Raw genomic sequence first — 20,025 nt, forward strand, 5'->3', positions numbered from 1 at the left:
CCACTAAGTAGTCCCTTTCAAATAGGAAAGAAGGAAATCATGAGACTACTTATGTGAGTAAGGCAAGGAGTTGGGTGACGTTCCTATTTCTACTGAAGTCAGTAACAAACATCTCATTGTCATCAGTGTGAAAGATGGGTGTATCATGGTGTAAAATTTGTTTCAAGACAGCTAAGGAATCACAGGAACAGTTCAGAACTCAAATGGACATTAACTCCACACATTAAGAGCTCTATGAGGGAAGCCATGTGTATCTTGAACACCTAATCCTACCTACTGGATGCTAATTCTACCCACTGTATAAATTAGCACCCGACCTGAGTGAGTAAGGGTGGTAGTTTAGTGCAAAGTTAGCCAAAAGGGTAGTCTCTTATTTTGTTTTAAACAGTGTTCAAGGATTTTCATCAGGGATCCTTTGTTAGAAACCATTTTTACTTCCCTGCCCCCTGCATGCTTACTATAGTCTAGGAATAGGGTCATGTTTCACAGTTGGTAAGGTCGGAAGGGACCTGAGCAGATCATCAAGTCCAACCCCCTGCCATGGCAGGAAAGAGTACTGGGGTCAAGTGACCTCAGCAAGGTGTTCATCAAGCCTCCTCTTAAAGACCCCCAGGGTAGGAGCCAGCACCACTTCTCTCGGAAGTTGGTTCCAGATCATAGCCGCCCTGATTGTGAAGTAGCACCTCCTAATGTCTAGCCTGAATCTACCCTCTGCCAGCTTGTGACCATTATTTCTAGTCACTCCTGGTAGTGCTCGGGGGAACAGAGACTGCCCCAATGCCTGCTGGTCCCCTCTGACTAGTTTGTAAACGGCCACTAGATCCCCCCTCAGCCTTCTCTTGTGGAGGCTGAACAGGTTCAGGTCCCTTAGCCTCTCCCCGTAGGGCCTGCCCTGCTGACCTCTGATCATGCGGGTGGCCCTCCTCTGGACCCTCTCAATGCTGTCCACATCCCTCCTGAAGTGCGGCCCCCAGAACTGGATGCAGTACTCCAGCTGCGGCCTGACCAGTGTCGCATAGAGGGGGAGGATCACCTTGGACCTGCTTGAGATGCATCTGTGGATGCATGACAAGGTATGGTTGGCCTTCCTGACTGCATCCCCACACTTTAACTAGCTTGGCAAATGTTCTTTAACTAGCTTGGCAAAAGGACATGCAGGGTGGTACCTTACATACTAACTCATTCAGAAAGCCATATACTTTTGTCAGATGCTATGAACTGGTTTTTTTTTTTAAATCTCTAGCAGAGCTTCATGTGTTCTGTGATTTAACAGCTGATAAACCAGTAAGAAACTGAACCAGACCTTGCACATATGTACATTGTATAACTAGTTATTTGAGGCCCAACTGTGACTATTTGGTTTCTTCATATTATTTTTATTGTGTAAAGAGAAAAACAAACTTACTCCAGAGTTCCTGCAAACACTGGGACTCCTGTGAGCGCCCTGCATTGTCATGGTTAGGAGCTACTTCAGAATGACAGGTGACATTGCCTTCCTTCCTGCTCCTCAGCCTGCCCCTTCCCAAACCTGGCTGTTTTATATGCTGATACTAATACTTTTCTCAAGAAACCTCACTGCAGGTCTATTTATTGGGGACTGTGTTTTGTTTTTTGTACATTCAAATCAGTTATTCAGTGGGATTGCAGAAATATATCTTTGACTGAAAATCTACTTCAAAATCTCAAAATATGTTTACCAGCAGTAAAGCTCATAAAGTTCTTTGTTTTCAGCTTTTCTGTATTTTGCTCTTCATCAGTTATTAAGGGAATGAAGCGTTGTCTGTAGAGGAAAGCATATGAAAAATCAAGTCATGAAAACCACATTGATGCAAGATAGTGCTTATCAGGTATTAAATATATATTTTTTCCCTTGGAAATGATTTGCAATAAACCTTGAAAAATCCGCTTGCCTGTACTGAGTTGGAGGCTTTTTGGGTAAGTGCCATCAACTTCTACAGAATCCAAGTTTTAATTTTTAAATGAGTGGGCTTGTTTCTCCATTCATTTCCACAAGCCTTACACTGACTCCCCTGGGTTTCTTTCTGACTTGCTGTATTTGAAATGGAGGTGGATCCAGGCTGCAGATCATAGCCCTTACAAAATGAATAGTGTGCAAACCGATGCAGCGCTTTTATCTTGTCTCTGCAAATGGGCAGTGATGGTGTCTCTGCTGATGCTTCCCCCCCCAACTCTATGATTCAGTGCCATGAAAAGTAAAGAGACTGCTGCAATTCAGAGTCTTGTGGGCAAGAAAGAATCCAAGTCAGCTTTACTCTGCTGCATGGGAAAGTTGCATATTCAGAAATGAAGAATACTGCAAGTTAGAATAGTGGAGACCGACCCCCAACTTGCAATGCTTAAAGGAGCTTCACATTTATCAGTCACCTAGTAACTAGCCATGATTGCAAAGGGTGGAGCCAGGAGCCAAAAGCAGTATATTGTAGGAAAGCAAAAGTTGAAGGCTGGTCAGCCTTTAGAGAGACAAGACTGCAAGAGGGTCCTGCCTGTAAGCAGGTTATAATTTTAGACACAGAATTGAAGTCAGCTACAGTTCCCTTAATGATTACCATTTAAACACAAAATTAAAGTACAGTTACAATGCCTTCATTTATAGTGTCTTCTTTCAGGCAGTAGCTGGACATGTTAATTCCTTTCTTTCCTTTGCTGACCCAGCTAGTTATCATGTCTACAAAAGCTCATTCTATGGTGTCTCAGAAGCGGGCTTTTGGGGCCTTCTGCGTTAGTTACACTTCCATAGCTTGACATTTGCCCCTTGAAAATGGCCAAAGTGGGCAATGAGTGTTCATACATTTCTACCTTAGTATATTCAATTAACAAGAATGCACCACAATTTCTAACTAGCTATGCATAATTCAAATCTTCTCAATAAAAACAAAATAAAACAAAACCCAAAACATCAAGTTACTGCAGCTGTTACCTTAACTAGTATTAGTGCTTTTTGAAAAGCAATTTTTCACACCTAGCCTAGCAATACTGGTGGCCTTGAAACTAAAATATGTTGTTTCTTGCCCATGCTACTGCTTATTGATTTTGTGTTGAACACTTTGCTCTACACAAGCTTAAGCACTTACTGTCCATCCGGGTCACTGGTGCCTCCTGAGTCTGGGGGGGCACAATTTGTGGGCGGGTCCAGGGGCAGGCCAAAAGCCCCATATCCACTTGTATAATTCTGTGTTTCCCCCTCCCCCCTTCCCCCCCAAGCCACTGGCCCATGCGGCAAAAAAACTGCCCCATCCTGAGCGGTGCCGAGTTGGGGGCCAATTTCAAGGGGGGCACATGCTCCCCCCTCCCCCGCCCATGTTCCCCCTACCAGTCACTTGTGCTGTCCATAAGTTAGGCTTATGCTAGGTCTGCAATTGGATTGACCATGTCTAAGGCCTCTACTGGCATCCTCCTCCTTAGCAGACTGTGAGAAAATCAGTCCCTCATTTGGGCATCACTTCATGAACAAACTCCACCCCTCCTCTTTTATACTAGGCCATAGCTAGCAAGTCACTTGCCTATTAGACATCTGCGGAGTGTATAGATATATGTGATAGTGGCCAAGAGAGGGAGTGGTAGGTAGAGTGATCAATAGAATGGGTGAAGAAAAGAGAGTGGAATGTCTAAACAAATGGGGTAAAATATTGGGAGAGACAAAATATAGGGGAAGAACCATAGAGTAGAGAAAGCAAGTAGGGGAAAGAAGTTGAGAAAGATGTTTTCAGTGTACATTTCTACATAAGAACAAATGTACAATAGGTTCTGTTTTCTGGAGGAGGGAAGGAAAGTGGAGTGAAACTATGAAGGCAAAAGTAGTATAAATGATTGCAGAAAAGAAGCTGGTAAGATGGGTTGATTGAATTCATTCACAAATATTCTACTAGATGTTGTTTTGCAAATATTCTTCAGGTAATTTACTCAACAAATATTTTTTCTGGTATTCAGTAGGCCTTTGTAGTCTGTTACATATAAACTTTTTTTTTATGAAATAGGTTTGTAGGATACTAAGTTATAATTGAATACAACACATACAAAACAGCATACTGTTATTGTGGCAGAAGGCCACCTCTGTTTCTCCCCAAAAACTCTGCTCTGTGACAATTTGGTTAAGATGGGCCCTGCAGAGGGTACACACCTTACCCTATCTCTTTAGGTAACCTGAGCTGGATACATTCCTGAGGGAGGGGGGAAACCTGCTCCCTCTGCCTACATGACTGGCATCACATACCTGGGTGAGGGGCTTGGGCTCCCTGGGGAGCTAGGAACTGCCAGTCTGCCCAGCAACTAGTGATGCATTTCAAATTGGTTGGCTGACAGCCAACAGGTGCTAGCCTCCATTGGACCAGGTAAATGAGGTCATAAAGGCTATATAGGTTAAGGACTGCCCAGGAGGAGGAAGGCAGCAGCCATGAGGAAGACTCAGGGAGAGAGAGAGAGAGAGAGAGAAGAGCTGGACCATCTGAAACTTGCTCTCTCTCTCAGAACTCATGATCAAGGAACTGCCTGCCTCCAGAGGGAATCTCCACCTGCCTCTGGATGATACTTGTGAGTAAGCTACCTGAGATCTAACCAGATACATAGCTTGCAGTAACTCAGATGTGTGATCAAAGGCTACCAAACCATGCCAGTTTGCTCTATGGGATTTTTCTGATATTGCTCTACCCTGTACCCTATTCCAACCCTACCCCTTGTAACCAATAAAGTTCTTCTTTGTACCTGGTGTGGGAGACTTATTGGGACTGGGTCTAGATTATGCCTTGGAGTCCCCTTGGTTCAGCTGACAAAGGGAGACCACTACTTGTGCTTCTGACTGAGGGAAGCACCCCAAGCACTTGAAGTGAGTCAAGTACCCTTGAGGGCTGCTAGGCCCGTGTTACCCAGGGTGCACAGAGCCAGAATCAAGCCCATCCTTGGGTGGTGGCAGTTTTTACCCCAGGTTAGCAGGTGTGCTCCAGGAAGGGGGTCGGCCAGATGTGAGGTGCCCCCAGGGAGGCACTCAGAGCCTGGAAGGTGGTCGGGTGCAGTGAGTTGAGTGGCTCAGCGCAGGAGCGCCCCTTACTGGCCCACCACAGTTATCTTGTTCCTTTAAATTTCAGGCTTGGTGAGGGTCGGGAATGGGGTTGCATATTTTTCACCGTGGTGAATGGCTTACATCTTGTGTCAGTTAAGTTTCTCTAACACTGGCTTGCTAAATTGAAAAACACTAATGCAGTGCAATGATATTAGTATAGTATTTAATTATATTGATAACACAGTGACACCATATACAGAAACAGTAGCTATACATTACGTGTATTTAGTTTGATCTCACTGATTCCATAGTGAAAGGTGTGAGATGTTATCAATGTACCTTCCTGATGAATGTGTTAGGAATTCTAGTGTTGCTCAGTCTCTGTAATGTGGCTAACTTTCTAACATAGAGGTTCAGATTTCTGTGTTTCAACTCAGAACTGGAAGTGTTTTATCAAAAGTCTTTTTCTGATTACAGAGGAAGAGGGTTATGTCTCTGAATAATGTAAATTGTGATTTCATTTCAGTTTTGTATTAATCTGATGAAAAACTTTTTTGATCTTCTACTATTTCTGTTTTCAACTGAAGACATTCTGTGCCCTTCCATTGCAAAAGAATCCTAGAAAGAAACATGGATTATTTGAGAATACGAGTGCAAGAAAGGTAAAACCAAAATAGTTTTGCCATTAAACTGGTTATCATTGAATTCAGACTGATGAATTGGCCTTCTTTTGCTTCTGGTACCTAAGAATGCAGTCCAAAGTTTTACACTTTGTTTATACTGAATTAATATGGGTACAGAGTTGGTCTTGAATGAAGTTATTCCTCAACAGTACAACTGAAAGCTGAATCAGATATGTCATTTTAAAGCCAGTTTGAAAGTGGTAAAAACACAGAAGCTAAACGTTCATATTCTTCTTTTATTTTTTTTTAGTTGTGTGGTCTCTCCTCTTCCATTATGGAACCCTAGTGTTTCCCTAATTATCTGCCCTTTAAACATATTAAACTATATAAAGAGTTTTTCCTGTTTTATTTCTTTTATCTATTGATTTGGAAGAAGCTATAAAACATGCTGTTTCCTCCCTTTTTATGTAGATGGCCTATTTTAGCTAAGGTTAGAATTTTGGCAGCCAGTTTTTTCCTTTTCTTTTTCCTTGTCTTGTTTATACTTCTTAAAGGGTCAGTGTCAACTTCAAATCTCACTCCTATTTGATTACTTTTAACCCGCTATTCTTATAAGCAGCTTATAATAGACATGAGGGGGAAAAGGCATTTTTCCCTTTTTCCCCCCAATTTGTTTACTTTGTGCTTTTGACAGTTTTTACTATTTATTTATTTTCAGTGTTCCTTATGTCAGTAGTCAGTTCCTGTTGTTTAGGAGCATCTTTCATGCAACATCACTCTGACTGCAATACCTAGGAGTATAGATTATGATCCCTAAAGTCAGCTGTGAGCAACCTCCTACAAGTATCATCTGTGTACCAAGTTTACTCAGCAAAAACACATGGAAGGTAGGGGTGCACCAACAGAGTTTTTTGGGGCCAGTACTGATAGTCGATTTTTTTAAAGAGACATATCAGCTGATACCGATCTGATTTCCAGTACAGCATGGAGAGCTGCATGCAGCTGGTAAGTGTGTTGTGGTGGAAAGAGAGTAGGGAGGTTAGGGACATGGGGGGGCAGATCAAGGCCCCCATGTTGAGGGAGGGAGTGGAGCTGGGGCTGGGTTAGGCGCTGCCCAGGCACAGGATGAAGCTGCAGCTTGTCTGGGGGGCGCAGGGAGGGTGGAGTGGCTCCCACCATTATGTGCACTCCAGGAGGGCATGGGGGGGGGGATGTGCCACCCTGGATCTGCGCAGGATGGGGCGGGCTGCAGTTGTGGGCTGGGTCTGTGCTAGGCTGCACTCAGGGTGGGCAGCAGCAGCGCTGAGAGGGGGCTACAGGGGTGGGGCTGCAGCCACCCCAAAATTCACCATAGCCCCCACAGCTCCCCCTCCCAGCACTGCCACCACCCACCCTGAGTGTAACCTGGCCCAGCCCCCCTGCCAGGAACAGCCCAGCGCAGGCCCGGTCCCAGCCCACAGCAGCAGCCTACCCTGCCCCGTGCAGATCTGGCAGCACACTCTTCTCCCCCCACTCCATGCCATCTCAGGGTGCGTGCGGCAACAGGAGCTCCACCTATGCTCCCCAGACAAGCTGTGGCTCTGTCCTGCACCGTGTCCCGGCTGGGCACTGCCTGCCCCAGCCCCACTCCCTGACTGCGGGGGCCTTGTTCTGCCCCCCCATGCCTCTTTCTTCCCTCCCTCCCCATCCACCACAACAGACTTACCAGTTGCACACAGCTCTCCAAGCTGCCAGGCTGTGCTCCTCACTGCCTATGTGCTGCACTGTGGCTGCGCACGTGCATGGGCTGTTTATTGGCCACATTATCAGCCACATCAAACCAATTTCCGATACAGCCAATTTTCTTTGTATCAGTGCTGATTCAGTATTGGACCTCTAATGGAAAGTCATTCTCAGTAGTAGGTCCTCTGCTTTGGAACTCCCTCCCCCTTGTATCCTGGCAGTGCCCAAGCCAGCACATCTTGCAAAAATGTAAAAACCTTTTTATTTCAGCTTGCACTTTACAAACAAAGTTAAGGTGGGACATTTTGGGAGTTTGTTTTGGGGTGGGCAAAAGCCAGCCCACGAGCCAGACTGGGCCTGTGGTAAACTCTATTTCCCAGAAGTTCCTTCTGGCTGCCACAGCCAGGGCCAGCCCTGCTGCCCTGGCACCCCAGCCCATCCACCCTGTACCCATTGCCCAGGGGGACCCACATAGGGAGGGTGCATGGCTGAGCGGCTGGGAGCAGGATGGGCAGGCAGGGCTGGAGAGACCCCGGGATCTTGGGGAGGTGACAGCATGGGGCTGAGGCAGAGCTGTGATCTACTGCCTGCATGCCCTACAATGGGTGCTGGTTCCATGGGCAGGGGCGTGCAGGGAGCAGATCACAACCCTGCACTGTCACCACCCCAAGATTCTGGCTCCAGAGTAGATCCCTGCCCCAGCAATGGACCCTGCCCACACAGTGCCTGGACGGTTACCATGGAGACCCCGGGAACAGCAGGACCATGACAGTGCGGGGCCGGGGCAAAGCCCTTGGTTCTGCAGCACCACACTGTCACAGCCCTTCATTGTCATGGCCCCAGCACTCCTGGGGGCTCTATGGAGACCAGCTGGGAACCACACAGGCAAGGCAGCAGCTGCTGGCTGGGGCTCCACCATTTTGCCCACCCCTATTATATACCTTAGGTATCTTTATTTTATTTTATAAGTTATTTTGTCTTGTATTGTAAGCATTTCAGAGGGAAGTGAGGCATATAAATCTAATAAATAAATTACTGGAGCAAATTATAAAACAATCAATATGCTAATAGCTACAAGAGGAAGAGGTAACTCCTAGCAGCCAATGTGGACTTATGAGGAAGAAATCATGTTAAACTAACTGAATTTCCTTTGACAGGGCAACTAGGTGAGAAGAGAAGCTAAAAAATTAGACTGTAAAATGTCAAATATTGGCAGAGATACTTAGGGGCAGATATAATATAGAGACTGTACTATATGGAAACTGGCTGGGTAGATATGCACCTTATAGACTAACTAAATAAATATATAAAGAGAGCACAAGGTTTTGTGTACCCAAGTTCACTTCATCAGATGCTGTGAACGGACAAGCATAGAGCAGTGTTTGCAGTGGAGTGAGTGATTTGAATACAAAAGGTGGAAGAAGAGGAGGGAGAAGGAGGGTGGAGAAGGACAATGTTAGAAGCAACAAACAAATAAAGAACCCAGTGGAACAAAGGCCTCATGAAAGCCAACTCAGATAATGGGATAAGAATCCATAGTCTCTGTTTAAACCACACCTAACACAGTCCAGTCTGTGTATGATTTCTTGTTCCTCAATATCCTGTTCAAACTGGTGTTTCAGATTTTGCTGCCTGAGAACAGCTTCCCTGAGGTTAGTGGTGTCCAAGGAGGTTAAGGTGTTCTGATGCAGAAAATATTAATTTTCGTGACTATGAATAGGTATATGTGTTTACACAATATGCAAAGCAATTAAGAACAGGGCACCATTTTTAAAAGCTTGGAATACAATACATTTTAGTAGGATTTTATAACTACAAGTGAACTATAGGGAACAGGGGTAGATCCAGGGAGGTGGGGGTTGGGGTGCAGTCAACCCCTCTTCCCCCCTCTTTGATTCCTGCTCCACTGAAATTTTAAAACAAACTACCAAGCAGGGACATCCCGTTTTCTGTGCATGTGGAGCTGAGAGAGTTAACTGACTTCATGGCTCATTATTATCTACTTGATTTTTGCTAATCTCTTCACTTCTTAGGTGTTAACAATGCTTGATCTTCTAATCACCAAGCTTTTCTTCTACAATTGTCTCTTATCTACTAATGTTTCTCTGCTCGCTTCCCTACCTCCGGCATGTTCAGTTGTGGTGTGCTGCTACCAAGGAAACAATACTGAGTGGCTTTGTTTGGAGGGGATTCAAACCCACAAAAAATCAGACAGGAAAGGGAGGGGCAGAGCTAAAAGTTGGCTGAGCTGTGCAGTGGCAGTCAGAGGCAGGAGAGAGTTGCGAAGGTGAGGGGAAGAGGTGAGTTACTGCAGTGACTGGGTTATTCATTGCAGCTTTGGAGGTTGTGGAAGTTGAACCAGAGCTGAAACCAGGACAACATAAAGCTGGGCATGGGTGGATGAGAGGGATAGGTATCTTGGGTTAAGGTGCTGCCAATGGCTGAAGCAATCCTTTTCCACTCAACTCTTTGTTGATGGTGGAGGGCAGTAGAGACCAGCTATAGACCTGCTGTGAGTAAGGGATGAGCAGTGTGGGGGACAATTACCACCCTGTCTCATGGTTGGCGGCCATGAAGGGTGGGGAATAGTTTGGGAGGAGTTTTGAGGGGAAGGGGTTTCCAAGAGCCAAGAGGGTTTGGATGGGGGGGATCACAGGTATCAAGGGGCTTTTGTGGGGAGGGCCATCTGTGGGGTAGAAGGGTGTAGGGCGAGGAAGGGCTGGGGCAATATGGGGGTGAGGGGTATGAGGCTGAGTGGGGTGTCTGTAGGGGTGAGAGGAGTTGGGAACAAGAGGGCTTGTGGGTGAGGGAGGCCTGGGAGATGTGAAGGGCTCCAATGAGTTTTGAATGCTCAGAGGGGCAGGGGAAGGCTCAGTGAGGTGTGAGGGGGGTGATGAGAAGGCAGGGGGACTGGGGCCTGAAGATGACAAGTGTTTGCAGGGTGCAGTGGGTTCTTGGGGATAGTGAGAGGGCAGGGTAGGACTCAGCAGTGTGTGAAAGGGCGGTAGGGTCTGCTGGGTTTGGGGTATGAGTAGGTAGGGTTGATCATGGGGATATGTGGGATAATGCAGGACAGAGTGGAGCCAGGAGGCATTAGAGGTGACAACGACAATGCACCAAGGACAGCACTTTGGGGCCATGCTGAAGTGTCTGGGGGACTTGTGTGAGGGTTCAGGGAGCAGTTCTGTGTGCAGGGTGGTAACAGCTGTATCCCACTTCCCATAGCACCAGGTACCTGCCCCACCTTGGAGCTGGCAGTCAGCTCCCCACAGACTCAGTTATATTTGTTTTTCCTTGGATCATAAACTGACTAATATAGCCCCAGGCCCCTAGCATATTAGAAAAAAGAGTCTACTTTTTTTTTTTAATTGGAGAAAAATATGCATTGTGTTATAGGATGAAGCACATTGCCACCTACCATCCCCCTTTTCAAAATTCTAGATCTGCCCATGATAAGCAATTATTCAAATGAGATTTCTGAGGCGATAAGTGTCCTATGGAAGATGATACTAGTATCGTATAGATTATTCTGTACATTGCAAATCCTGACACCCTTGTTCAGTTCTTTTTGTGTAAAATTCCCAATGACTTGCTGGGGGCTGGGTGGTCCAGTCAACAGAGCACTGATAGGAGAATAGAGAGAGCTGGAGAGGTATTTTCAAAAGTGCCTAAGAGGTTGAGGTTTACAGGCAGTTGAGATGGTCTTGAATAATGTGACTGGGTTTCAGCTCTTAACTTGGTGTGTAAATTTGAGAAAGTAAATTAACATTCCTGTGCCTCAGTATCCTTAATTGTAAAAGGAGAAGAAGAATGCTTTACTTTGTTCTGTGAAATGTATGGAGATGGATAAGTGGTAAGTACTACTTTTGGGTTAGTTGAGATGCAGTTTCAGATGGAACGTCTAGAATTCAGTTCTTCTGGATCATATTTATGTTTCACCGTTTAAAAATACAAGTTGATAGCAAATGGAACAAAGTTAGTTACGTTAACTGTTTTTTGATGATATCTTAAAACAATTGTGCCATTTTGGTTTTTTTAGATGTAGTACAGTTGACATAATAATAATTGTTTTTAAAAAGTAATACCATTAAAAATGGGTCCCACAGCTGCAGACTTCCTTTCCTCCTATTCACTTTAGTCTCGGTAACCTCTCCAGATCAATGGACAAAAGCTGCAAGGACAGTGCATTAAAACTAGATGTTTCCAGAGATATCTGGGAGCAGAAAATCAACCTGCCTCAGCTGGAGAAGCCACTTGAGAAAAGTTCAGCAACCATCCAGTCTATTAGTGTTGTGGATAAGGGTAAAATAACAACAGACTACAGTAGATACCCTCAGGGGGACCTTGAACAGTCTAGTTGTGCCTTTTGATAGTATAAATGAGATAAAACTGGAAAACAAATCAAGGTTGGATTTGTTTTCTTCAAAGATGGCATCAGAAGCACTGTCCTCTGAAATACGCAACGTTCCAGAATGTCCAAATTGCAAAAAGGAAAAGAGAATCTGGAATGAGTATGACCAGTTCATTTTGCAGTCAAGGAAGGACAAGGAGACTTTGCAGAAAGGGATTATGGAGCTAAAAACTGAACTGAAAAGATATGAAGAATATAAACTATGTCCAGGACAAGAGAATGAATTCACCTGCTCTCAGGTAAGCGGAGATACCTGTCCTGTAGAGCAGTGCTACTCTTCTGCTACTCTTTGCTACATTTCACTATGAATGAGAATGCATTTTAGGGAAGGAGGGAGCTTTACACAGGACCGATAAGGACTGATACCATTCAGCTGCCAATGGAATCGGTCATCATTTCTGAATGTGTTTTGTTGCTGTCTACACTTTGATAATAGATCCCTTCAGATGCCATCAAAGACAGAAAATGTGCAGTTTTTCTTCTTTAATTTTATCAGGAGACAAAAAGAAGTAAACAATAATTCTCCAGTATTTTCAGTTCTGATGACCTAAATAATAATGATAGATGCCTTGTATATTTACTGTACAGTATATTGAATGCCCCCCAAATAGTCATGTGTACAGGCAGTTTTGCTTAGGCCTTTGACACCCTTGGAAGGAGCCCTGTTTTAATGAAACAGACTGAAGAATGAATGGTTTAGTGTGGTGTTTAGAAGGTAAAAGAATTTTGCAGATTGAACTGATCCAAGATAGAACTCCACTGTAACAGGGTCCCACTGCAGGGGTGGCCATGATGCCCCCTGGCAGCCCGTCAGCGCTTATCAACTTCACTCTCTTTGGGCAATCTCTCCTTCTCCTTTCCTGCCATGCCTTGATATATTTATCTTTTACGAAAAGAGAGACTGCCCCAGGACTCCCCAAGCTGATTTTACACTCATGAACACAGGTGTCCATGCTCATTGCCTTAAGGGCTAATTACATGGGCTCTGTCTTCCCCAGTATCCATGCCCCTGCTTTGCAGATGTCTCACATACCAATCAACTCATAACTGCCCCTATGGGCTCCTGGCTTTGTTTATTCTTATACCAGCCCCTCTCTGGACTATGGGCACTCTGGCCTCCTCGGTCTCTGGTTGTGGCCTTCCTGGCCTTCGGTCCTTCTCCTTAGAATAGACCTTAGCCCCACTTCTAGACCAGCAGAGGCCCATGAGCTCTCCAGCCCCACCAGTCTCTGGCTGTGGCCCTTTTTCAGCCTCGGCCGCATTCCTAGGCCAGTGAAACCTATGGGCACCTTGGCCATCTGTTCTCTCTCTGGGCCCTTTTGGTCCCTCTTCACCTGGGCCTGTTGGGACTTCCTTACCTCTCCTTAGTCCCCTCCTGAGCCCTCAGGCTGCATGCTGCCTATTCTGCCAGCCCTAAGGCTGAACTCCCAGCCCTAAAGCTTTATACCCACAGATGTACTTGGTGCAAACCAGAGTTACTCTCTATGTGGCCTGCTCAGGAGCTCCTTTCCTGTCTGCTACCTGGATGAGACTGCCTGCCTCCTTCAGGCCCTGGGCTTATATATACCTCAAGCCCAGCCCCATTCCAGTCAGGTGTCTTCCCTGATGGCTTCCTGAGCTGCTTCTAAAACCTTTTCTCCTTGTAAAGTGACAGGCATGCTAAGCACCCTGTCATGTCCACCACGTTTGTATTATGCAATTAAAATCTGTCGGGGCCGAGGGGCTGTGGCCAGCAGCCTGGGCACGTGGGCCGGGGAAAGTCGGCACGGCGAACTAGAATTAGGCACTGATGCGTGGAGGTTGATTAAAGATTATTTTACTTACACCGTAGATGGTCGCGGTGCAGGCAGGAAAACTTACTTGAGTTGCAGTTACAGACAAACACAAGTGGAGTTTGCTAGGCTCCACCAAAGACACACGAGCGGAGTTTGCTAGGCTCCGCAAAACAAACACGATGAGAGCTCTCTGAACTGATACGAGAGTCCGAGCTGTGACTCTCAACAAGCGCGCAGGGCAGGGGTACGTCAAGGGATCGGTCGGCGATGGGGAGAGATTCTTGATGAGTGATCAAACCATCATTCGGTCCGAGATATACGTAGAAATCCATGAGATAATCATGGATTCCTTGCCGGAATTCTCTCGGATTTCTCCTGGAATTCTCAGAATCGGGGTTCTCAGGATCCTCCTGAGATTCTCGGAGATCTCCGACTTGGGCGGAAACTGCTCAAGCCTCTTATATGGTTAGCAAGCCAATCGCTAGCCGCTATGTGGGAATAATTTAGAAACAGCAAATAATGGGGAACAAATTTGCATGCGAGCGGCGGGAACTCCTTTGCACCGGGGTTTTCTCTCTGCAGCTGAGAATTGCACCGTGCAAAGAAAGCTCCATGTGGCGGGAAATAATTCTGCAGTGCCAAAGCGCACACACAATCATTGGGTAATGACAAAATCCACTTTAAAAATAAAGTAGGGCAGCCCAGGGAATAAGCTCTACTCGATTAGTAAGGCACATGACGCCAGATGCTGAAGAAAATATCTGGTTTAGAGTCTAGAGTCCAGGGCACTTTGGGTTTTGTAATCCTGTCTTTCAAGAAGTTACTTGTCCTTTTAGATATAAAGAAATAAACAGAGCTCACTTTTTCCATAAGCTTGTGCAATTAGCCATTCAGAAAGTTTCCCAAGTATTTCATAGAAAGCAAAGTTTTAGTCCTAAAATCTATAGCTGACAGAGGAGTGAGGAGTAGCAGGGAAAAATCACCTAACTAGTTTGAAGATGGGGCTGTATAGGTTTATGAAATGGATTATATGACCTACTCACCTAGCAAAGGGGTTAAGTTGATGACTGTCCCCTTTGAGTGCCACATGCCTAATTCAGAACAGGTGAGTAGTCCCATAGAAATCATGTGGTTAAACTAAGTGTCTCTTTAAGGATCCTGATAAATTGGGACTCAAACAAATAGGCTTCTTTAGACATGGAATGGGCTTACATCACTATTATTCTGATTGTTTCTCTGTAATACCTTGGTTAATAGCTCGAAACCTAAGACATCCATCTTTGGCAGGAAAATGGTCTGGTGCTTGAAACATCTGGTCTGGGTCTTGGACAACACTCAGAAGGGAACAGCCCCTGCATGGGATCCAGGAGAAGGGAAATGAGAGTGCTGCCCACAGAGGAAGTCAGCTAGGAGGTGCACCAGCTCATATCAGACCTCCAAGGACAGATGTAACCTCTCATATTCATGACAGCTCCCAGAGACTGGACTGACTTGCCCATTGTACATAAATGAGGGAAATGCCTTGGGCAGTAGACTAATCATATGAACTTAGACTAATTATAAAGGGAGTATATAATGTGCATGCTGCAAAATTCACCCCCCCAAACCTCTGTACGTTTGTCTTATTGTGCTCTGGAGAGTCATATTCAGCCAGATCCCCTATCAGTAGAAACAAAAGGTATGAACCAACAGAGAAACATTTGAGGAGTTAGGTGACACTAAACAATAAATGAACTTAGGGATGTAGTAGGTATGTGTAGAATTAATGGAGAATGCTCTACTTTCTCCAGGCTTTTGTTGAATCATCCTGTAGTCTTCTATAGTTGTGTTAAGTTTCTTTATTAAGCTGTGTAGAACATTTCAAAGATTCTATGGGAAGGTTATCAATTCCTATTTTAATAAATATAGAATAGAGACTTGTTCCATAAGGGTATTTTATAATGTAATTATTAGTAAAGATCCTCGTCTCTCTTTAACTGGAGAACAATGTGTTGTTATATGTGATGATGCACCACACCATCTGCACCCCACTTTTCAAAATCCTAGATCTGCCCATGAGTGTCCTCTACTCAATAAATCAGTGGCTAGTAATTCTCTGTCTTGTTTTATCTGTAAATTTATATATTTATAAAGTTTGTTACCAACTATGACATGTGGTTGTGTGCAGAATCCAAGAAAGTAAAGCAGTTGTAGATTAGTAGTATATATATATATTATATATAATGTTCCTTGATTTACTATGATAAAGAAGATATTAGATATTAGATATTAGTTACTGCATATACTAATTATATATGTTACATGTATGTGTATAATATGTGTTATACTGTATATACTAATGATATAGGTTATTGTAAAATGTGCACTGACTCTTGTTCCCACTTCATTTTTCCTTTTATTAAAACAGGAGCAGCAACAGCAGCTGGGAAAGGAAGTTTCGTATCTTGATGGCTTGACAAGAATATGTCAAAATGGACCAATATGTATGATAAGCAGATTGGAACTGATCAAACTGCAAAAGGAAAGGAAGGGGAAGCAGCAACAAATAGTAAGAGTCTGCTTCACCTTTTTCTTAGAATCTTTTTTTAATTATATTTAAGTAAACCACTTCTAAAGCCTCAAAACATGGAAGCATTTTCAGGAAAAAAAAAAACTGCTTAAAAAAACAGTAACACAAACAGCAGAACTTGAGAGGTTTAGAAACACAGGGTGCCTCTACACGAACAGTGAGGCTGCTCTGACGTGCTGTAATTACAGTGCATCGGAGCAGTTTCGATTAATCGAGTCTCCTGGAATATGATAATTACCACACTCCAGCAGACTCTAGCATCTCATGTGTCCCTACACTTAAAAATGGGGGGCACTTTAATTAAAGCTTGTCAGATAAGCTTTAAAGCACCGCCACCACCATTTTTAAGCGTGGGGACACTAATACACAAGATGCTCTGGGTGCTTTACTTAGTTCTTGGAGCTCCTCTAAAGCGCCCTCCCCTTCCTCCCCTCCCCACTCCCAGAGCATGTTTATAAATGCCCACAAAGACATCCTATGATTAAGTCTTAAATGTCAGTTAGAAACTAAACCAGAGGACTTTGTAAGAATTGCAGAATCCAACTTAATTTACCAAATTGCGTGCACATGGTATTTAAGAACAAGTTTGTGCCTCTATTGATGTTGAGTTTGGGGTTTTATGCATTCTAGCTTATGTTCTGGAAAAGGCAAACTGTCTTAGGTATCAAATCTATTTTTCACCAAAAATTAACTAAATGAAACCACTGACAGATCACCTTACCTCAAATATTACATACATTTGGAAATTTGCAAGTTTACATAAATTTTGCAAAATTACCTGTACAGCAAAACAGTCGTTGTAAGTTTTTCAGAATCCCTTCACATCTTTTAGTTTCAAGACTGGCTTCCTTTCTGCTTAGTGCCTGGGGAGTAGTTTTTGAAACATGTAATGCTTTTGTTAGAAATCATTGTTAATCTGCAGGAAACTCCATTCTTTAGGGTACTTTTTTGTTTGGGTTTCTTGAATGTCTGCATTAAATACTCATGGTCTGGAAAGAAAACAGTTCACTATCTGAGGCAAAACTTTCCTTGAATGGAGCTGAGTTTTAGAACTCATTCCTGTTCTCATTTTAGTATCTCTTGTACTAACTATGAAACCTGAAGAGTAAAAGTCAGATTCTGCTCTCTTATGTCATTGAAATTAAGAGCAACAGCATTAACATTGAACAGTGTTACTTTGAGTTATACTAGCCAAACTGAGGTCAGAAAATGGTTCCAAATCTTGACATGGTTAGAAAATGCCAGTATAGCTGGCATAAAACTTTTCCTGAACCAAAGAATTCTTGTAGTCTTCCTCTCTGAACTGTTAAGTAGTAATAATAATAGGAGTCATTCATTGGACAAAAGGAGGTTCATGAAGTTGTCTAGTTTTTTTTAAATAAGTTTAAGTTTAGATACACATATTGTAAAAAAGAGCACCTGTCTTATTTAAGGTAATGCTTGAAACATTTTAAAGTTAAAGTGCCTCATCTCATTTTGCCCATTAGGGTTTGTATGCTATCTTAAGTAGGGTAGCCTGTGAGAGGCCCACATATGGCCTGTGGCCCTGCACAGCCTGCAGGTGGTTAACATGCAGTCTTCAGTCCTCAGTAGCCAGGGTGAATCTAGGGAGGGTGCAGTGGTGCAGTCGCACCCCTCTTTGATTCCTAGTCCACCCAAAGTATAATACCAAGTGCTTGACAGCAGTGGCAGCAGCATTTCTATTTAGGTAGCCATGAGGAAGTCACTTGACTCCGTGGCTCTTTGTAATCTACTTTGTTCCTTCTAAACTGTTTATTTCACATGTGTTAATGACCCTCGCTCCCTTTTAAAGGTCTTAATGTTCCTGATCAAGCTGTCCTTTTTTCTGCAATTCTGTTATTTGTTAGTTGCTTCTGGTAATGTAGCTCCTATTTCACAGCCCTGCAGACTGGGTTTTTTTTAACTTTAGCTAAAAACATCAACTCAGGTGTAGAAACATTTAACTTAGGTGGGCATTAACTCAGGTGTGGAAATAACTTTCAGTGAAGTAATGGATGCACTGTCAAGGTGCTCAAGAAGGCTAGATTTTGTTTTATGAATCTGAAAAGAGATGTACATTTCATTCTAATAACTATAGAACTAATGAAATATCATCTTTCAATTTTTTTTGCCTAGTTGGTTGTGGCTTTTTTATACATAATATATGTTATGTCAAATTACTGCATATTCCAATAAACTTGTTTTAGCTTTGACCTTAACCTGAACAATATAGCCTTGGGCACCTAGCACATTAATAAAGCTTCTAGTTTCTTTTAAATTGGAGAAACATGTGTTTATATGGTGGTACACCACATACGGTGTGATGTACCCCCTTTTCAAAGTCTTAAATCCAATCCATCCAGGCCAGTGGCTGCCTCTTCCACTGCTGCATGGCGAGGAAGGGAGTAGGGAGTCTGTTTAGCCCACATGGCAGAAGGCAAGGAGTCATTTGCTGCTAATGGGAGGTCTGCCTGTCTCCAGGCCTTGAACCCTAGTCGCCTGCTTGCTGACCAAGTGTCTTAACTACTCAGCTGTTGTATTGGAGCAAAAACATGTGTCTTCTTTGATCATCTTTCCCACTAAACTTATGGTCAGGTCTGTGCTTGTAGATGCTTATTTATCCACAGTGCAGATGTAAGGCCAAAAACCAGGTATGTGATTAGAAAATTACCATGTAGGTGGACAAAAGGAAATAGTTTTCTGCACTGGGATGCCTAAGTACCATTGAGATGCCTAGGAGTTTAAATAGAGTCTTGTCCAAAGTGTTTTTAATTAAAATTGGTGCTTTTATTTTTGTTGTTATGCAAGTCCTGCTTGCCATTAAATGCCTTTTTCAAATGTATTAATTTTCTAAATAGAAAATTAATTCTTAAAAAAAACTAAATATTACAGACTCGAAATAAGAGTTTGAGCACCAGTTTCTGTCCTGTCAGTCCACCTGTTCTTGCACCTTAGGAGTGTGATATGACTCTTCTGATGCTTGCTATTTGCTCCTATAAGCAGATTGCCATCTGCTGGACACAGTGAGCAGGACACTCTTTGCTGTGCTTGAGATCTGTGGTTGCTTCTATTCCTCCATACTCCTTTAAAATATAAAGGCAAATCTAGTTTTGAAAAGCACAAGAGTGAGGTCTCCAGAGAGCGAAATCTCCAAGCAAACGCTGGTCAACAGATGATATTTCTGGGAGGGGAGTAACAGATGCACTGGAAGGTAGGGCTAAGATTCAGAGAGACCTCGAGAAACTAGAAATCTCCTGAGGCTCAATAAGGACAAGTGCAAACTCGTGCTCATAGGACAGAAGAATCCCACATACCACTAAAGGCTTGGGAAAAAACTGTCTAAGCAGGAGCTCTGCAGAAGAAGACCTGAGAGTTACAATGGACAGTAAGATGAATATGAGCCAACAGTGTACCCTTGTTGCCAAAACAGCTAACAGCAGACTGAGCTGCATTAGTAGGAGTGTTGCCAGCAGATCGAGGGACGTAATTATGACCCTCTGTTCTCCACTGGTGAGGCCACAACTGGAATACTGTGTCAAGTTTTGGGCCCCTCACTACAGAAATGATGTGGACAAGTTGGAGAGAGTCCAGTGGAGGGCAACAAAAATGGTTCAGGCGTTGGGGCACATGACTTATGACGAGAGGCTGAGGCAACTGGACTTATTTAGTCTGCCAAAGAAGTTGTAGTTAGACTGTTCTCAGTGGTGGCAAATGACAGAGCATGGAGCAATGGTCTTAAGTTGCCGTAGGTTTAGGTTGGATATTAGGAAAAACATACTCACTAAGAGGGAGGAGAAACGCTGAAACAAGTTACCTAGAGAGGTGGTGGAATCTCCATCCTGGAGGTTTTTAAGGCTTGGGTAGATGAAGTCCTGGCTGGAATGATGTAGTTGGAGATGGTCCTGCTTTGA

General features: G+C 43.8%; 1 long non-coding RNA gene across 11 annotated transcripts in view; it reads left to right on the forward strand.

Moving 5' to 3' along the window:
• LOC132246520 (uncharacterized) overlaps positions 1-20,025 on the forward strand; it is a 76,417-nt gene that overhangs the window by 39,304 nt on the left and 17,088 nt on the right. For 8 of the 11 annotated variants that reach the window (XR_009457855.1, XR_009457862.1, XR_009457861.1 and 5 more), the window contains exon 2: positions 15,953-16,093. This is a non-coding gene — a long non-coding RNA (uncharacterized LOC132246520). Of the gene's footprint in view, positions 1-7,731; positions 9,660-11,787; positions 12,010-14,832; positions 14,959-15,952; positions 16,094-20,025 lie in introns of those variants that run through there. The other 3 variants (XR_009457853.1, XR_009457846.1, XR_009457857.1) reach the window with 3 other exon arrangements.

Source organism: Alligator mississippiensis, chromosome 1 (genome assembly GCF_030867095.1).
Source record: "Alligator mississippiensis isolate rAllMis1 chromosome 1, rAllMis1, whole genome shotgun sequence".
Classification (NCBI taxonomy): domain Eukaryota; kingdom Metazoa; phylum Chordata; order Crocodylia; family Alligatoridae; genus Alligator; species Alligator mississippiensis.